Source organism: Zootoca vivipara, chromosome 8 (assembly GCF_963506605.1).
Source record: "Zootoca vivipara chromosome 8, rZooViv1.1, whole genome shotgun sequence".
Taxonomy (NCBI): Eukaryota; Metazoa; Chordata; class Lepidosauria; order Squamata; family Lacertidae; genus Zootoca; species Zootoca vivipara.
Window position 1 is genome coordinate 42,159,247 of NC_083283.1, and position 19,289 is coordinate 42,178,535.

Sequence of the window (19,289 nt, forward strand, 5' to 3'; positions counted from 1 at the left end):
ATTCTTTTGTTGAAGTTCCTGGCTTGGATTAAAGTCAAGAAATCCTATTTTGTTACCCTCATCTTTGGTTTCCTAAAATAGTAATTGGAAATCTGGTGGTATTTTATATTTTATGGTTCAAACAGCAACCTGCACAACTCCTTACTTGCAAAAAGGAATGTAGCTCTCCTAATTTATGTGTTGGGATGCGGGTGGCGCTGTGGATTAAACCACAGAGCCTAGGGCTTGCTGATCAGAAGGTCGGCAGTTCAAATCCCCGCGACGGGGTGAGCTCCCGTTGTTCGGTCCCTGCTCCTGCCCACCTAGCAGTTCGAAAGCACGTCAAAGTGTAAGTAGATAAATAGGGACCGCTACAGTGGAAGGATAAACAGTGTTTCCGTGTGCTGCTCTGGTTCGCCAGAAGCAGCTTTGTCATGCTGGCCACATGACCTGGAAGCTAAACGCCAGCTGCCTCGGCCAATAATGCGAGATGAGCACCGCAACCCAAGAGTCGGTCACGACTGGACCTAATGGTCAGGGGTCCCTTTACCTTTCATTTATGTGTTAGGTTAATATTCATATGCAGAGTTGTATTTACCGCTATTGTATAAGCATATCTCTGATGACTCTCTGTGCTTTTGGGTTGAGAAAATAAATAAATAAAAACAATTATTATTATTATTAAAAATGGCAATTGAAATCTAGATGAGGAACAGGAATATAAAATGAGCAATACTAACAGAAGAAACAGGGTTTTATAATTAGGAATCTTTAAGATGCAGTTCTAAACCCACTTAGTAGAGTGTTAATTTGAATTTAGTGGGGCTTACCTCAGAGTAAACATGGGTAGGATGGTGCTACATAGCCACAATTCCTTGTCCACAACAACTGAATGAGAAAATGAGGTGTTTCTTTCGCCTTTCTTTTTTGAATATTTTATTAGTTGAATATAAAAACAACATATAATCAAATACAAGCAATAAAATACCCCCCCCAAAACAGCCCCAACTACGTCCAGGTAATTTTGTCCAGATGGGCGGAGTATAAATAAATAAATTATTATTGTTGTTGTTTTCATTGTTGTTGTTGTTGTTGTTATATTACATTAGTAATATATTACATAAGTAATATAATCAAATAAAAATTATTTGTACAGTTGCTGGTTTAAAAAATATGATTCCACATGCTCCCATGTGTCTTAGGTGGTATAAATGCATGTTCTTTCTTTGATGCATATGTAATAAAGGAGGACCACGTTATGTAAAAGTTATGTAGTTCCTCACGTTGTTTTCTTTCACGTACCCTTTCTGTTAACTTTTCCATCAAAATGAATTCCCAGACATAAGCATACCAGACTTCATATAGGTTCACGTTTAATGTCCTCCAGTGTCTAGCAACAGCAAGACTGTGCTGCAGTTATAAGATGCACAATTAAGTTTGTCCCCTTTCAAAACAAGCAGGAGTCTTGTTATTTGTTCTCATGTTCAGATATCTTTTTCTTCTTGCAAATCTAACATAGTGCAGAGTCACAGGATGAAAGAGGGTATATTCATTGCTGTCTTGAAAAGTCTGAGAAAACAACAGCAACAGCAGGTGACATGGACTGTGATGTTACCCTTCACACGTAAATAAAGTGAGAAGCTTTGGTATTCTAGGTACTATGCCTGGGATTTGCTTAAAAGCTGAATGTAGCTTCCCATTTGTCAGCATTGTTCCATGGACGATTAGGTCTAAAATCCAAAAGCGGAACCGGGTTTTACTAATTACTAATTCTTGATTTTAAAAATCCTTCTCGGTTTCATATGTGAGAAGATCTGTCACTTTCCTATGGCACTTCAGTTGCAGTGATCAAGGATTCTCAGTCTATGTTATTCTTGGCAGGAAATGGCCCCTAGCAGTACAATTTTGGTAGGCATTCTTTTTTTAAGAGCAAAAATCTTTTGAAACATTCTTCTGTTCAAAACAGACTGCAGATGCTGACCTTCAGGGTTATGCTATGGAGTCCATCTATTAGAGTAGGCTTTTTCTCTCTGAAGATGGGTTGTTCTGCCTTGTGTGACAGGACAATGGGTAAAGGACTTCAAACCAAATTGTTCTTCTATCTGATGTTTAAGCACTGAAAAGTAAGGTCTGGGGGATAGAAGTTGGGTTGCTTTGGACTGCTGGTATCTGTAAGTTCTCTAGTCTTGTGGTTCACAATGTATATTGAGGTGCTCAAATTGTTGCGTATATCTCTAACTAACCTACTTCTCAAAATGAAACACTGGACAGTAGTAAGTGCACAAATATGATATCAAATTTTGTGAGCCTGCTTCTACAAATGATATACAGTATAAAATGGATTTTGTGGCGATAACAACAGACTCTGAGATCAGTTATGAATAACACTGGAGCTCTGCCCGAGATAAGGCTAATTGAACACTGAAATTCATTATCAGTAATTCTGAGTTGGTTCATACACAGGCTTACTATATGGATAAAGGGATAAGCTTTCTTGGATACCAGTGTCCAGATAATATATCTGCACAAATGAAAGCATAGTTTCAAATGTTTGGGGATGTTTTCTGAGGAACAGTTGAAGGAGCTTGGTATATCTAGCCTGGAAGAGAGGAGACTGAGAGGAGGAGACATGACAACCGTCTTCAAATATTTAAAGGGCTGTCACATGGAAGATGGAGCAAGCTTGGTTTCATTTTTTTTATAATAATTTTTATTGATTTTACAAACAAAACTAAACAAACTACACAAACATACAATATAACACTGTCCCTTCGTTTTCCCTCCACCCACTGGTTCACCTCTGCCACCAGTGAAACCCGTGTGCTTTGAGAATCAAAGGGGGCCATTGTAAGTTGGGTTTAGCCTCCCCCCTCCCTCCTCCCCCCTCTTCCCCCCCCCTGCCACTGAAGGGACAGGGGTGGAGGAGTTCTGAGGATTGGTTTCCCCCAGCTCATTCATAAGTATACATTAACAAATACAAACATAATAGGGGAGAGTTTTCACTCCCCAATTTCTTATTACCTTAACCTTATACTTGTGACTTCCTCGATAGTCTTCCTCCTGGTTTTCCTTAAACAAAATCTAAAATTTATGGCGGGTTTTCTATTTCAGTTTAAAATCCTTTTCTTATAATATTAACTCAACCCTCCTCCTTTTCCATGCTGCCCTCCCACAGACCCCCTCCTGCCACAAGAGGAACCCGTGGGGCACAGCATTTCCAAGGTTCCATTATATCCCCTCCTCACCCCTCTGAGCACCCCCTGCCACTGAGTATCTCAGAGTAAGGAAAGGAGAGTAGACAGCTTTCTGCCTAAACCTAACTTAAATTACAAAAATTTACATTCACTTAAATTCTTTCCTAAGCTGCTCTTATAATTCCCTCCAGAAAGCACAACTTTTTCCATTCATTTTTAGACTCCATCTCCTCTCCCTAAGTCTTTTCCCCCCAATTGGATCAGCATTTCCGTTAACAAGCCAAAATTTCAAAAACCGTCTCTCAGAAACTAAAAACAGAATCTTTTAATTAAAATATTCACCCCACACCCATTCTTTCCCATGTCCATCTCCAGGCCCTTGTCCCCCCCTGCCCCTGTCTCTTCCATTCCTCCCTAACATCATCCCACATTTCACCCCCTCCAGGATCTTCAAGTTCATCAATCCTCAAATTCCTTTGCTTCTCATTTTCTTGCTCTGCTTGATTTTCTTCCTTTTGAGGTCCATGCTTTGCTTCATCCCAAACATATTTTTTAAAGTCCAAGTCCTCTTTAAAATTTTCATCTAATTGTTCCTCCTGACATCCAGATTCAGTCTCCACAGTCTCCAAAATCAAATTTTCCTCTAGATCCTGGGCTTGGACTTCATCCTCATCTGCTAGTAAATTGGGATGCTGCCGTTCCTTGTAGATATCCTCCCATGTTTGTAGATAGTTTAGCACAGCCTCCTGGAAGGCACGAGAGTACTTTGTTTTCATATTTCTCCTGACCGCAGACAAACAGGAGGTGGCGGACAAAGAGGTGCTGGAAAATTCCTTTCTCAGACGGTCGACTCCATTTTGGCTGATCTTTTCCTTTGTCTTTTAACTCAATCACAACTCCATTCTTAAATCCAATATTAAATAATTCTACCACATTTTCATCCAATTTTTCCAATTATAACAATACAATCAGTCCACCCGGTCTTTTGACAGCTTGACAGATTTTTGACAGCTGTCAAAGCGCTCTCCCCCTTAATGATGCTGTACCTCAAGGGGAGCCGGACTCGGGAGTTGAGAGGGTTCAAAAAGGTCTTTCTTTCTCTCGGGTCCACAGTCTCAGATGTCTTTTGTCGTTCAGCTTAAGGTTATTTAAAGCGCCTCCCAATTTTCCATTAGGAAGAGACCGACTTCCGTTTCTTTAGAGTCTCTCCTATTTTTCCAATTAACGAATTTAAAGTCCGTGATCGCAATTCCACTTACTTTTTTTGGAAGTTCAAATTTATTCGGAAGAATCTGCCGCTTGCCGGGTCGGGACTCGGAGCTTCACTTCTCGGAGGTAAGATAAAGCCCAAAATGGCTCCCGCGGTTCCACCCTGCCGGCTCTCGATCGCTCTATTGAGCTCTCGGGCAGCGGGGGATCCGCAAAAAACGGAGCAACCGCTGGGCGCGTGAGTCACCGGGACTCTCTACCCGGTGTTTTTACGGGGAATCCGCTCGCTCTGCGGACCTCCCCCCCCCTCCGCGAAGCCAGGGACATCGGCGCGCGAGGTCCCTGCGTCCTTCTCTCCGCCGCGACAGACCAGAAGTCCTCAATTTTGAAATACTTTGACAGTAAGAGCTGTTTGAGAGTGAAACAGACTCTCTCAGGAGGTAGTGGACTCTCCTTCCTTGGGGGTCTTTAAGTAGAGGTTGGATGGCCATCTGTCATGGATGCTTTAGTTGAGATTCCTGCATTGCAGGGGGTTGGACTAGATGACTCTCAAGGTCCCTTCCAACTCTACAATTCTAATGATTCTATGAATCTATGACAGAAGAGCTCCTTCGATTTATGGAACGGACTGAGATCCTGTGGAGCCTTCCACTGGAAGAAGATGGTTTCTGCATATTCCCTCTTCCTCCTTGCAACCTCCAGAGCCATCTCCTGTGCTGTTCCAGAGGTTTCCCTGACTCTCCTAAGCAGCTTTACAAGGGTGCAGGAGGAAGAAAGAAAATAATGAAATCACTCCCCCCCCCCCCTTGCTCCAGTGGAAGCATCCTGTGAGTAGACCTCCACTCATGGGAACTCTGATTGCAAAGCATTTTGATGGGAAGTACATTCTGCTTTCTATTTCAGGGTCATACCTGGGCAGAAAAAAACTTGCCAGGTAAGGCTGTCAGGCGTGGGCCAGCAGCTGGCTTGATAACAACACACAAGACATAATTAACTGGTAGATTTATTGTAAGCAGCAATTACAGTGGTACCTCTGGTTACGAACTTAATTTGTTCCGGTGGTCCGTTCTTAAGCTGAAACCGTTCTTATCCTGAGGTGTTCTTTTATTAATGGGGCCTCCCGCTGCGCGCGCGTCTCAAGCACATGATTTTCGTTCACATCCTGTGGCAAAGTTCACAACCAGGAGCAGCTACTTCCGGGTTAGCAGAGCTCGTAACCTGAAGCGTTCAACCAGAAGTGTTCGCAACTCAGACCGCTCTATTGGAGCGTCCATTCATCACAGTCAAGTTATCCTTCTGAAGAGTCCTTCTGGTTTCTGCAGAATATCCTGAACTTCTGACCCTTATGTTTTGGGGTTTGTTTTCTTTCTAGGACTTTCCCTATTCGCCTAGTTTCGGGAGTAATGGTGTTAGTTGCCTCCTCTTCCTGTGAGGAACTGCTCACTCTCCTTTGTGCTTCTTGCGAGAGCTGGCTGCTCTCCAGCCCACTCTGCCGAAGCAGATAAGCAGCATTCCTGCTAGCTCCCGAAAGATGAGAGGTTGACAACCCTCCTGTTTCAACTGTCTGAGAAGTATGCAAGCCTCTCTACTTTCCCTGCGTCTGCCTGCTTTCTATTCCAGGCACTACTTCGTGGCTTTGGGCTGGCATGTTCACAACAAAGGCAGGTGGGTTGCTGTTGCTTATTGGGAAGGGTTAAGATAGCAGGCAAGTGGCAGCCAATCTGGCGCTCCTGCTAGTGTGCTTGCACCACGCTGACCTCTGCCCTGCCTCACTCCTTCCTCTCTAGTAAGCAACAGTGACTCACCTGCTACAAGGAAATGGATTTTGGTTCAGCAGCTCACCAATGGACTGATGGGAAATCACCAGGCGTTCGTCCTTGTGTGTTTTTAAGGAACTTCTAGAAAGGCATTTGTCTTGGCTGATTTCAATGTGATGTAGCCAGTCTCAGGGATGGCCTAAGCAATACTTCCATCTACGGCTCTATAAATCAGCCAACCTGCAGCACAAAATAGTCAATATAATTTTAGCTCCACTGGAGTTAACATAATGAAGAGACTTTTGGACTATGGATTTGGGGGGCAGAAGGACGAGCAGTGTGCTTTTCCTTGCATTTTCTCATTGCTAGGCATTTCTCATTATTATGCTTTTCTTCACGCTTCTAAAAGTCATACAGTTTTTGTTTTGGCTATGAAGTTGTAACATTATTATTGAAATACGGAATCAAAAAGGTCTTATTCCTTCCACATTCCCTACCCACTCAGCAGTGGATAGCCTGAGAGCACAGTCCTATATATGTCTACTCAGTAAGCCCCACTGAATTCATTGGACTTTATTCTCAGAAAACTGGGCATAAGATTGTTGCAGCTCTGGACCTGTAGCTCAGCAGTGGACACAACTGAACTATCCTGGTCAACAGACCTTAATTTTAGCTTTCCATCTGAGACTGCTTAAAACTGCTTAAGGAAAAATAATTATGAATAGGGATAGCTATGTGTATTGAAAGAAAGCATTTCTTAGCCATAGCCTGCAGTTTTATTAAGTGCATCCCTGTTGACATACAGGCTTGATCTGAATTATTCCCACAACTTATTTGGGCAGCAGTCATATACCCACTGGCCTGAACTTTTGTGAAGCTCACTTCTGAGCAGACATGAGCACTTCTGAGCAGGCATTGTTTAGTGAGACGTGATTCCTACTGATTTCAGTAAGACTTACTTTTAAGAAAGCACATTAAATGACTTAAAAGACAGCTAAGTCATTCTTTTTCCCAAATCAGATACAAGCTGGTTTGGAAGGAAGACACCTCAAAATGTAGTATTTCATTAAAAATGACAGGATAGATGTGGATTATGGTTGACCTTGTGTATACACAGATTCCCAAACCAGTGTGTGTGTGTGTGTGTGGGGGGGTGTAGAATGAATGAGAGTATGTACACAGCCTAAGATTTATGCCAGTTTGAATGTGAATGAATCTAGAACCTTCTTTTTATTTTTAAACCTTATGTCAGAGATTCACAGTGTTTGCTTGCAAGTCCCATGTAGCAAAGAAGAAGGGGAGGGGAAACCTAAAATTTATTTTATTTTTTCCCCTAGGGTGAATGTTAGTTTTATATTGTCATTCATCATGGGAGTGATGTGTTGAAATAAGGCCATATTTCATTTTGTTCTATCAGTGCAGTTGTAATGGGAACATCTTTGACTCAATTCCCCATTTTAATGGAATTGTGGTTACCCTCTATCTTGAGGTTTCAAAACTCACTTCATGCTCACAATAACTCTCAGACTTGATGATGCTAGCTACTTTTTATTACGCTATTCAGTATAAAATATTACGACAAAAGCTAGGCTATTAATATTGCACATATCACCTACAGCCTAGGTAATTTTGGCACCAAAGCTCTTTTTCATCTTTGCGCATTTCCAGTGCTCAAAGGCTGAAACACCAAGGAGAATAAATAGCTACTTTAAAAGTATACAGAAAAGTACACGGATGGGAGGCAAGCAGTATCAGTATATTACAGGAGAAAATATCTGACAAGATTACAATGCAGATGCAATTTAAAATGCATTGCAAAACATAGCTTGAAGAGAATGGGCCCACCCTACTTTGCTTAGTGTTTACTGTAAGCTTTTGCCCTATTATGATTTATTATTATATTTATTTATATTCCACCATTTTCTCAAACTGTGACTCAAGGCAGCTTACAAAAAAAATGAAAAAAAGAACACAGATAAAATACAGAAAGTGAAAAACACGTAAAATATAGTATCTAAAATGTAATTAAACTATAATATGATTTTTAAAATATATAAAAACAAATGAATTAAAATACAGATAGTGCTGTGCTGCTTTTACTACCAAACACTACTTGCTTAAAAACAGTCAGTTCCCCAAAGCCTGCTGGAATCAAACTGTCTTCACCTGCCAGCAGAAGGACAACAAGGAAAGAGCGAATTTAACTTCTCTAGGAAGCGAGTTCCTAAGTCTGGGAGCAGCCACCGGGTAGGGCCTCTCCCATGTCCCCACCAATCATATCTGTGAGGGTGGTGGGACTGAGAGCATAGTTGCCTAATGATTCTTATGTTAAATATTCAGGATAAACTTTCTTGGAAAAAATGAACTATTTTCTTCTATGGAATTAACAATAGGAGATTGCCATGAATCCGCCCACATACTTTTTTTTTTTTTAAGTGGCTGTGTGGGTCAACTGCCACCACACACCCACTTGTTCATGGAATGCAGTGTGTGTACATATGTACAGATATAGAGCTCCTCCAGATGAGGACTAATTAGTGATGGATAGTGGCTAGAACACACAACCTGGCAACCCCAATTTGTGCATCCTCTCAGTGCGTGGAGGGGTTGGTGTAAATTCCTTCCTGCCACTAATTAGAGGTAAACCCCTAAAATTGAGTTCAGAACTGCACATTTCAGAAAGCATTGGGTTTCCAACAAAATAATAATAATAATGGGTTGGATCCTGAGTTTGGGCATGTGGAATTCCACTTCTGGACACGCCCACCAAAGGAAAGGGGATTGATTTTTGCTGATTCCTCTTTCCATCTGCAGTCCTCTGTAGCCCTCAGCTACGTAGACTAACTGCTTTTCTTGCAGAAGGTACCCGGTTCAATCCCCAGGATCTCTACGTTGTTGTTGTTGTTTAGTCATTTAGTCGTGTCCGACTCTTCATGACCCCATGGACCAGAGCACGCCAGGCACTCCTGTCTTCCTCTGCCTCCTGCAGTTTGGTCAAACTCATGTTGGTAGCTTCGAGAACACTGTCCAACCATCTCATCCTCTGTCGTCCCCTTCTCCTTGTGCCCTCCATCTTTCCCAGCATCAGGGTCTTTTCCAGGGAGTCTTCTCTTCTCATGAGTTGGAGCCTCAGCTTCAGGATCTGTCCTTCCAGTGAGCACTCAGGGCTGATTTCCTTCAGAATGGATAGGTTTGATCTTCTTGCAGTCCATGGGACTCTCAAGAGTCTCCTCCAGCACCATAATTCAAAAGCATCAATTCTTCGGCGATCAGCCTTCTTTATGGTCCAGCTCTCACTTCCATACATCACTACTGGGAAAACCAAGTACTTCAATCCCCAGGATCTCTAGGTACGGCTGGGAAATCTGCCATGTCTGAAACCGTGGAGAGCGGCTAACAATCAGTGTAGAAAATACAGAGCTGGGTAGACCAGGGATCCCCAAACTGCAGCCCTCCAAATGTTTTGGCCTACAACTCCCATGATCCCTAGCTAACAGGACCCGTGGTCGGGGAAGATGGGAATTGTAGTCTAAAACATCTCGAGGGCTGAAGTTTGGGGTTGCTTGTGGGTAGACCAATGCCTCAGTATAAGGCAGTTTCTGTTACTACTATGTTCCTAACTCCTTCCAGATGAGTTACATTTTGACAACAGAATTTATTCTCTAGGCCTTGGGCTCCACCTCTATGCTCAATCCTCTAGCCTTATTTAGCAGAATTGCTTGTCCCTTTGCTTTCCCCACATTTTAAACAAGCAAAAGATAAACCAGCTCACGAAATCAAGTTTAGCACTTCACTAGTTGATTGTTTTTATGCTAGGTCATTTGCTCAATTACTTGCTTCAGTAGTATAGTGCAATTATAATTTGCTAGAAATTATACTTTCCTAATCCTCCAGCCAGCACAGCAAAATTCAACAAAGCAATTGAAACATTGTTCTGAGGGGTATTCTCAGAGGCTTTACTTACTGACTAGTTCTTCATTTGGTTCAGTGCACTATAAGAAGAGGCAATCCCGGGCACATTACTGTGGCCAGAAGCGACTTTGATTCATTTGGGTTTACACATGCATAGCTATGCGCAGGGTTTCGGCCAAAGACACTTTCATGGCCTTGAGGTCTTTGTAGGTTGCTCTCATGTGTGAGCAGAACTTTTGATCTCTGGCAGCTGCATCTCTCTCTCTCCCTCTCACACAAACCCTTTAGCTAGTATGTTTCCCCCTTAGCAATTGTCATTGGGTCAAATCCAAGACTTTATTTTAGGAAGAAATGGAGCTTTCAGTACCAGCTCCTGATCTGCTACCGAAATGCTCTAATCTCCACACGGCTTACCATTTTGCCATTGTAACTTTTGAAAAGTTTATAGAGATCAATCAGGGTGTAGGAGAATAGAAGCTGCACAAGTGAGCAGTGCTGTAAGTTAATACAAAGTGTGGAGGATTCAGCTAAAAGAGACAAAAATCAAATATCGTGCGGCATGATGGAAAGAACTTGCTATGTTCAGTGTAGATAAAGAAGGTGTCATATTCAGGGCTGCTTATTAACAGAACAGCCTTTGACTGTGGTGAGTAAAAAAGGGACTACTAGTAGCAAACTGATCAAGTAGAATTTTAGGATGTCTACTAACGTCTACTCTTTTTCTGTATTAATATATTTGTATGAGGCCTTCCAGATTGGGTCACAACTGCTTAGAGGGTCCATCTGTACCTCCCTCAGATGGGGCACATGGGGAAGGGACTCAGATGATGAATGAAGCATCCAGCTTGGGTCATGTGGGGAGAGGCAGTCTTGAGGTGGCCTTGTGTTTTTATCCAACTCTGATTCCCGTGTGTTCATCTGAGATTCTGAACAGAGCCTATGCATATATAAGCTATACATGTATCATGCAGGGTGTATAGATGGCACATAGGTTTTTCAAGAACATCCTGCCAGTTCTCCATAGGGCATTTTCAGTGATGGTCCCACATCTCTGGAATTTTAAGAAATCCTTAATAACTCCTGGTAGGTTCCCTCACTTCCTAGTTTTAAGTGTGCCCTTGACACCTTTCTCTTAGATTTCCTTTTATTTTGATGGTGTTTTCAGTAATTTGTTATGCAGCGTTATTGTAATTTGTTATTGCTATTGTTATGTCCCGCAGAGGACCCTAAGGTCCATGAATAATAATAGCTTAAAGGTCCCAGGCCCTAAGGAAGCCAGACTATCCTCCACCAGGACCAGGGCCTTTTCAGTGATGGCTCCAACTTGGTGGAATGCTCTGTCCCACAAGACTAGTGCCCTGCAGAACTTGATCTCCTTCCACAGGGCCTGTAAGACAGAGCTATTCTGCCTGGCCTTCAATTTGAATTAGCCTGATCCTCTATTCCTTCTTCCCTTTCCTCTTCTATGAAGAAACCCTTTCTGGGACCCCACATTTAAATTCTTCCCTGGTCTCCTTGCTGGCCCCAGTGGGACCAACTTGCCCAGTTAGCCCTGGTGATCATTTTATGTCTACTGACTGGATTTTTTCCCCTCCCCCCTAAAATGACCCATGAATTTTGGAATTTTATTGATATTGATGCTGCATTTTATGCTGTATTATGCTGTTTTTAAGTCACATTTTAATCAATATTTTGTATTTGCTGTTAGCTGCCATGAGCCCGGTTTTAAAACCGGGAAGGGCAGGGTATAAATAAAAGTTGTTGTTGTTGTTGTTGTTGTTGTTGTTGTTGTCATTTGATCATTTTTATTGTATGCTGCCCTGGGAGGGCTTTTTTCCTTGGAGGGAGGGAGGGACATGCCTCATTTTAAATCAATCAATCAATCAATCAATCAATCTGGGGAAGGGTGAGAAGCACCAGAGGGAGTTAAGTCCATAGTCACCCTATTTGGTAGCCAATAGATGGATAACAGATGTAGATATAGAAAACTCTCTTTTGCTTTCTACACTATGTTAAAAACATTATCGAGTTATACATTTCAGGCCCCAAAGCGCTTTTAGTGTCACTTGTGAAAACAGCCTAAAAATCAAGGACTAAATCAGAAAATCAATAGCTCACTCCTTTTAACACTCATATCCCAAGGTACTGTAGAGATAGACGTGTTAATGAATATACTTTTGCCCACCAATGAACTCATTTATTGTATTAAAGACAAATGAATGACAGGCACTGTGGACGGTAGCAAAAAAGTTAAAGAGCCTGTTTTATTTAAACTCACTCCTCTGTTCAAAGATAAAATAGTGTAGTATTGCAGCTCCTTTATCCATCTATCCATTGGGGACATCAAGAATGGGCAGAATTTTGTCCGCCAGGACTATGCCTCCAATTAATCAAGGTTTGGCACTTGTGATTTTACTTAATCCCGTTTTGCTACATTATTGATTTTTCTTCCCCGGGCTTGGGAGCGTGTAGTTCTCAAAACATGTATTTCATGTCAGCGGTTGTCTTTTTAATTGGTCAAGTGAAGCGAGACCTTACATTCAGCTCAGTGATCACCCTGTTTGTAATTCAATAACTTTTAAAAACTTCATCCAGTCAGTTCTTATAGCTCAAGAAACACCATAGGTTTCCATGAAAGGGGGTGGGGGGTCTATCCTTGTGATTGAAAAGGTGTAAATATGTTCTTAGGAAGCTACCTTATACTAAGTCAAATACTAGCCCAGTACTGTATACACTAACCGTAAGGAGTCAGCCCTGCATTGAGATGCTGAGGATTGAACCTGGACCTGTTTTCATTCAAAGCAGTTGCTTTACCACTGAGCTATGGCCATTTCCCTTAGTAGAACTGTTCTTGTTCTCAAAGAGTGAGAAAGGCTGGGGAGACCCAGCCAATACTAAGAAAAGATGTAAGACCCATTCCAAGCCAGTCTTATGAATGACCTTTGAATGCGCTAGGGCATAATACATTTACCTTATTTTATCAGTGGTATAACATAGGCAGTTGTTGTCAGAATTGACCTTTTATGCCACAAAGCTACCTGGTCTGGTCTCCCATAAGTTTTCCTATTTTATTTCAGAGATTGCTTTCTATCCTTTCCCCCTTTCCTCCCCCTTCCACCATCTGTGCGATTCCACCCTAGGGTGGCTTATTTGAAGTGAGGGGAGAAAACGTGGCATTTGTACATAGCTTGTGTTCATTCCTGATTTCATTCCACAAAATGGAATGAATAAACTTTCCCCTTAGGGCAATTCTGCTTTGGGATCCCTTAGGGCAACTCTTGATGGTACCAAACTAGAAGCACAGAATGGTGCCTGGAAAAGTCAATGAACAAAGCATACCCCACAGCCTTGCTTTCAGATCCTGAGTTGTGCAGTCTTCATGGCTGGTACTTACCCTTCAGCCGACGCCCTTTCGTGTTGCTACATTTAAATACATTTGCTGTGAGTCCTGGCTTATACTTATGTACTGATAGCATACCAGTGGCACGTCTCATTGGGCATCAGTCCCTGGCATGCTAGTATTACATCCAAATCAATCACTGCTTGTGGTTAGCAGAATCAAGTTGGATGGCGTTTCACCCATGAGCCACATTCTGCATACACTAGATACTTAGAGATATGCCTTGCTCTCCAGTTGGAGCTAGGATTATGCTGCCCAGAGTTTGATCAGAGCAGCGACAGTGAGAGACTGAGTACAAGGGAAGGGGGGTCAAGAATAATCCAGCAACTATTGCTCTGTGAAAATACCCGATCGGTCACAAAGCATACTGTGTGATGCTGGGTGAATCACTAGCTCTCAGGGTAACCTTCCTCACAGGACTGTTGTGACCACGGAAAGGGTCGACACCTGAGCTCTTTGACAAGAAAATACATAAACAAATAAAAGGATGTTTTGTCGGGACTGGAATACTTGACTTGCTCTTTGGTAGTTATGCTACTCAGCTGCAGATACTAAAAGCCAAGGGGTGAGGTGCATTTTTTCAAGAGTAGAGGAGAAAAAGTGGCCCTCTCTTTGATTCTGTAGGAGTTGCAAGTGCAAGCAATGTTTGTTTTATACAATTTCTAGGAACCAAGCTTTGGCCAGAACTCCCGCCATCCCTAACTAGCACAACTGATGACAGCACTTGGCATCTGAAAACATCTGGAGGACATAGTCAGAGGCAGATTGGGGGGAGCATGCCTGGTTTGGTTGCACTGGGAGTGGAACCCCATGTAGAATGGAAGGAGAGGCAAGGTGGTGGTGGTGCCGATTTTTGGTGTCTCACAGAGCACTGCTGAAATTTGAGACCTCAAGGTCCATCATTGACACCATGCTAAGGGAAACTGTTTTAAAAGCTTAGGGACTGTTGTAAAGCTCACAGTGACAGATTTACTAATAAGAAAAGAATCAGGTACCATATCACACTCTTTCATGGAACTATGAGATGTGTTCCAGAGGGAGCACAGCAACCCTGAAGATGTCTGATGTGAGGATTTATTTATTGGCACTAGTTGCTGGTGAAATTATATTTGCTAACTTGCTCCTGATAATTTTCATACATACAATTTGTGCCGCAAAGCAGGCCCTCTATGCATACACATTAGCAATACCTTGGACAATAATTTAGATGCCAAGTGACTATCATTCTATGATCTTCCTGTAGCAATAGCAATTAAAGGAAGCGTGCAGGTCAGTGGAAATTGGAGATCGAAAATATTCTCAAACAATCATTTCCCCAAGTATCTTTACTATAGCTGGCAATAGAGGAAGTATTTCTTTTTGCTTTTATAAAGCAATTTTTTAAAAAAATAATAATTAAGGAACTTATATCACATATATTAAAAACGTATGGAACATCCAGTAGTAGTCAGGGTTGAGCTGAAGGATATGGGGCTCTATAAGTGCTTTATGCATTGTCTGACCTATAAACTACAGAGTTACAAGAAGCACATGTGCAGAATGAAGATTCAGAGGTAGTTGAAGGTGTTGCCTCAAGGTTGGCATTTCCTATGCACAAATTAGGAATTTTCAAGAATCACATTAGTCATTTATGATCTCTGCCTTTCCCTTGTTACAAATGTGAGCTCCAGCAATTATAACACTGCTGTTTCCCATTTCAGTGACTGGAAACTGAGACTGGGCTGCTGTGGGTTGCAATGTTGTGCACATTACAGGGTCGACACCTTTATTTTCCTTTCACTACTGATCTCTTGTTGTTGTTGTTGTTTAGTCGTTTAGTCGTGTCCGACTCTTCGTGACCCCATGGACCATAGCACGCCAGGCACTCCTGTCTTGCACTGCCTCCCGCAGTTTGGTCAAACTCATGTTCGTAGCTTCGAGAACACTGTCCAACCATCTCGTCCTCTGTCGTCCCCTTCTCCTAGTGCCCTCCATCTTTCCCAACATCAGGGTCTTTTCCAAGGATTCTTCTCTTCTCATGAGGTGGCCAAAGTATTGGAGCCTCAGCTTCACGATCTGTCCTTCCAGGGAGCACTCAGGGCTGATTTCCTTAAGAATGGATAGGTTTGATCTTCTAGCAGTCCATGGGACTCTCAAGAGTCTCCTCCAGCACCATAATTCAAAAGCATCAATTCTTCGACCATCAGCCTTCTTTATGGTCCAGCTCTCACTTCCATACATCACTACTGGGAAAACCATAGCTTTAACTATACGGACCTTTGTCGGCAAAGTGATGTCTCTGCTTTTTAAGATGCTGTCTAGGTTTGTCATTGCTTTTCTCCCAAGAAGCAGGCGTCTTTTAATTTCGTGACTGCTGTCACCATCTGCAGTGATCAAGGAGCCCAAGAAAGTAAAATCTCTCACTGCCTCCATTTCTTCCCCTTCTATTTGCCAGGAGGTGATGGGACCAGTGGCCATGATCTTGGTTTTTTTGATGTTGAGCTTCAGACCACTGATCTCTACCATGGAATTAACCTTTCTCATGCCTGTCACCATGTGTTATTCACAATGAACCCAAGATCCCTTTTCGGATCAGGGATTACTGCCAGCTCAGACTCCATCAGTCAATAGGATTTTTCGCCCAAATGTGCATCGCTTATCACTCACTTACCTTGAATCACATTTGCCATTTTATTGCCCATTCACATATTTTTGGAGAAATCCTTTTATAGTGCATTGCGATCACTATTTATTTTTATCACCTGGAATAATTTGGTGTTGGCCACCTCACTGCTTACACCTTACTCCAGGTCAGTCAAGTTAAAAAGTATCTGTCACAATACACATTCTTGTAAGACCTCGCTTCTTACATCATCCTGCCTTTGTGAGAACTGTCATTTTATTCCTACTGTTATTTAAACAGTTTCAGATCTTTAAGAGGACACGCCCCTTGATTGCTAAGTATACTCCAGAGCTATATTATCTATGCAGTCATTGTTGGATAGACCATCTGGCCACAGTGATCTATGCACTCTTTTTCTTTCTTTCTGCAGTATTGGAGAAACTGGAAACTTCTGTTTCATAGAATCATAGATTCATAGAGTTGGAAGTGACCACAAGGGCCATCTAGTCCAAACCTCTTCAATGCAGGAATCTCAACTAAAGCATCCATGACAGATAACCATTCAACCTCTACTTACAAACTGCCAATGAAGGAGAGTCCACAGCCTCCTGAGGGAGTCCATTCAACTGTTGAACATCCGTGTGCATGCACACTTCTTCAGATACACTGAAACAGAAGTCACCAGACCCTTATATATAGTGGGAGGATGGGGTGGGGGTTTTCTCAGAAGGGTGGTAGGAGATGGGTTATTGACTCAATGGGTATGGTAAACCTGTTGACGACTGTTAAGGACTGCAGTTAGTCCTACAGGAAAAAGCAAGGGATAGTATGCAGATGACCAAAAATAGCTTTAGCATATGTAAAGACAAGAATCCAATATCTCTATTCAGACCAGGTCTCTCCATAGTTTTCAGTTTAGTAATAAGTTGTAATTCATTGTATCTGAAGAAGTGTGCAGTACATGAAAGCTTATACCCAGAACAAACTTAGTTGGTCTCTAAGGTGCTACTGGAAATTTTATTTTTATTTTTTTATGTCAAAAAGTTCTTCCTGATGCTTAGTCAGAACCTTCTTTCTTGTAACTTGAATCCATTGGTTTGGGTCCTACCCTCCAGAGCAGGAGAAAACAAGCTTCCTCCATCTTCCATGTGACAGTCCTCTTTGGCTTAAGAATGTTGACCTTAAATTTCATCCAGTCTCTCATTTCATATTGCATTATGTCCCATAGGAAAGAAAAGTGTCATTATGAAAACAAAATTGAAATTGTTCTCATGCCGCTCAACCGGCAGGCAGTTCAAATATTAATTAGAGAGTGTCAATCATTCCATAGCTGTGTATACTTCTGCAAGCTTACAATTGCCACACAATAAGAGCCTTTGAAAATATTTGGTTTAATTGTTAACCTGAAATATGGTGAATACACTGAACTTCTTTATTATTCTGTAACATTTATTCACCTAAGGTGATGTTATGTTAACAGTTAGGCAATTTCAGAGAATAAAGCAATGTTTAATAAACCATTCATTTGGAGATTGATTACATATCAAAAGTGGAAACATGAATATTCATCTGACGACTGTCCATCTTCTTAGCAGAATTTCACAGTATACCTGACCCAGAGCTCCACATGTGCCCCATTGCACAACCTAAGTGCCTCCTGTACATGCATCCTGCATTACATCTGTGGAGAGGTAGTAGTTCTATGTGTGCAAAGGAATGCTATCTGGATTAACTTCTTCCACTTAAATGAATGGGAAATGTTTTGTGGGCCACAGAGCTGCATGCACATCTCAAAACTCCCACGCCTGCACTGGAACAGAATGCTGGCTTTGATATCCTTGACAATCTCACTCCTAATGACTCACCAGGATGTACTCAGGTAGAAATTTAATCTTAGCTGGAATCATAAAGAATGAGTGTTCCGTGCTTTTGCATCCCAATTTGACAGTTAAGGATAAGAATCTACTAGTCGTAGTTCCTTACAAAGTAAAACTGCCCTGTAAACCTACCTGCTACACATTTTATTATGCATGTTTTTTTAAAATAATAATGATTAGTTCCCTCCTAAAATAAAGTGGATTTTTATTGGGGGGCCCCCTCACATTATAATTGCAACAAAAGAAAGTTTCATATTTAGAAAATGAAGAAATGCCTCCAGTATTTTATTCCTCTGAATTTCTATATTTGAATTAAACATTATTCACAATTTGGGTAGCATTATTCTATGAACTGGTTTGCCCATCATGCTAAACCATACTATGGATTAGTCCAAGTGCACAAATATGCAGGTTCCTGGAGAGGAAACCATGGCCATTGCAGTTCGTTCTTGCCTTCTTTGGTTTACAGCTTGTCAGGAAGAGACAAACCATAAGCCTGGGTTTGGACTACACGCTAAGGGCTCAGCCACACCACAGCTGAACAACCACATTTCCCATGCCCTCTATGCCTCCCTACTGATCCAGTTTGTTTGCTGTTCCCACATGCTGTTGTAGAAGGACCACACATCTGTTTGTTATTATTGTGCAGTTTGTGAAACATTGCCCATTTTGAATACCCTATAACAGGGCTTTTTCCCAGCCACAACTCACCGAAGTTCCACCACCTCTTTGGTGTGTTCCGGCACCTCTTTTTTGTTAGGTATCATTCATCAAGAAACAAGAAAAGGGTGCAGACAAATGTAAGGACGTTTTCTATGAGTTCTGGGTGCGGTTTTCCGGGCTATATTAGGCACACAGGTGAGGTGTATAAAGAGAGAAGAAGTTGCAGTTTGCAACTGCCTGCAGAAAGAGAACACCCACATGCTTTGTGTCTGTTGTTTGTATAGCCGCAATAAAGCTCTTGTTTCAATATTTTACACCAGTCTTGTGCTTCTGTTGTCCGCCACCAGGGAAAATTCACCTCCAATATTTTTAGGGTACTGGCAGCTGTATAGTGGCATGGTGCCCAGAGCTGCATGTTGGAGGCATACCACTTGTGGCTTTGTGTTGTCCCCCCCCCTAAAAAAACCCTCAACATTGGGTTCTCCATAAAAATAAAAATAAATGGGAGTTCCTGCACCTCTTTTTCTAGAAAAAAAAAGCACTGCCCTATGACTTTGTGTAAGCAGCCCACAACCCCACCCCAAACATGCACTTCTTCCAAGGGAAAGAAGGGAAATATGTGCACTACAGTGGTACCTTGGTTTATGAACACAATTGGAAGTCTGTTCCGGAAGTCTGTTCATAAACTGAAACGTT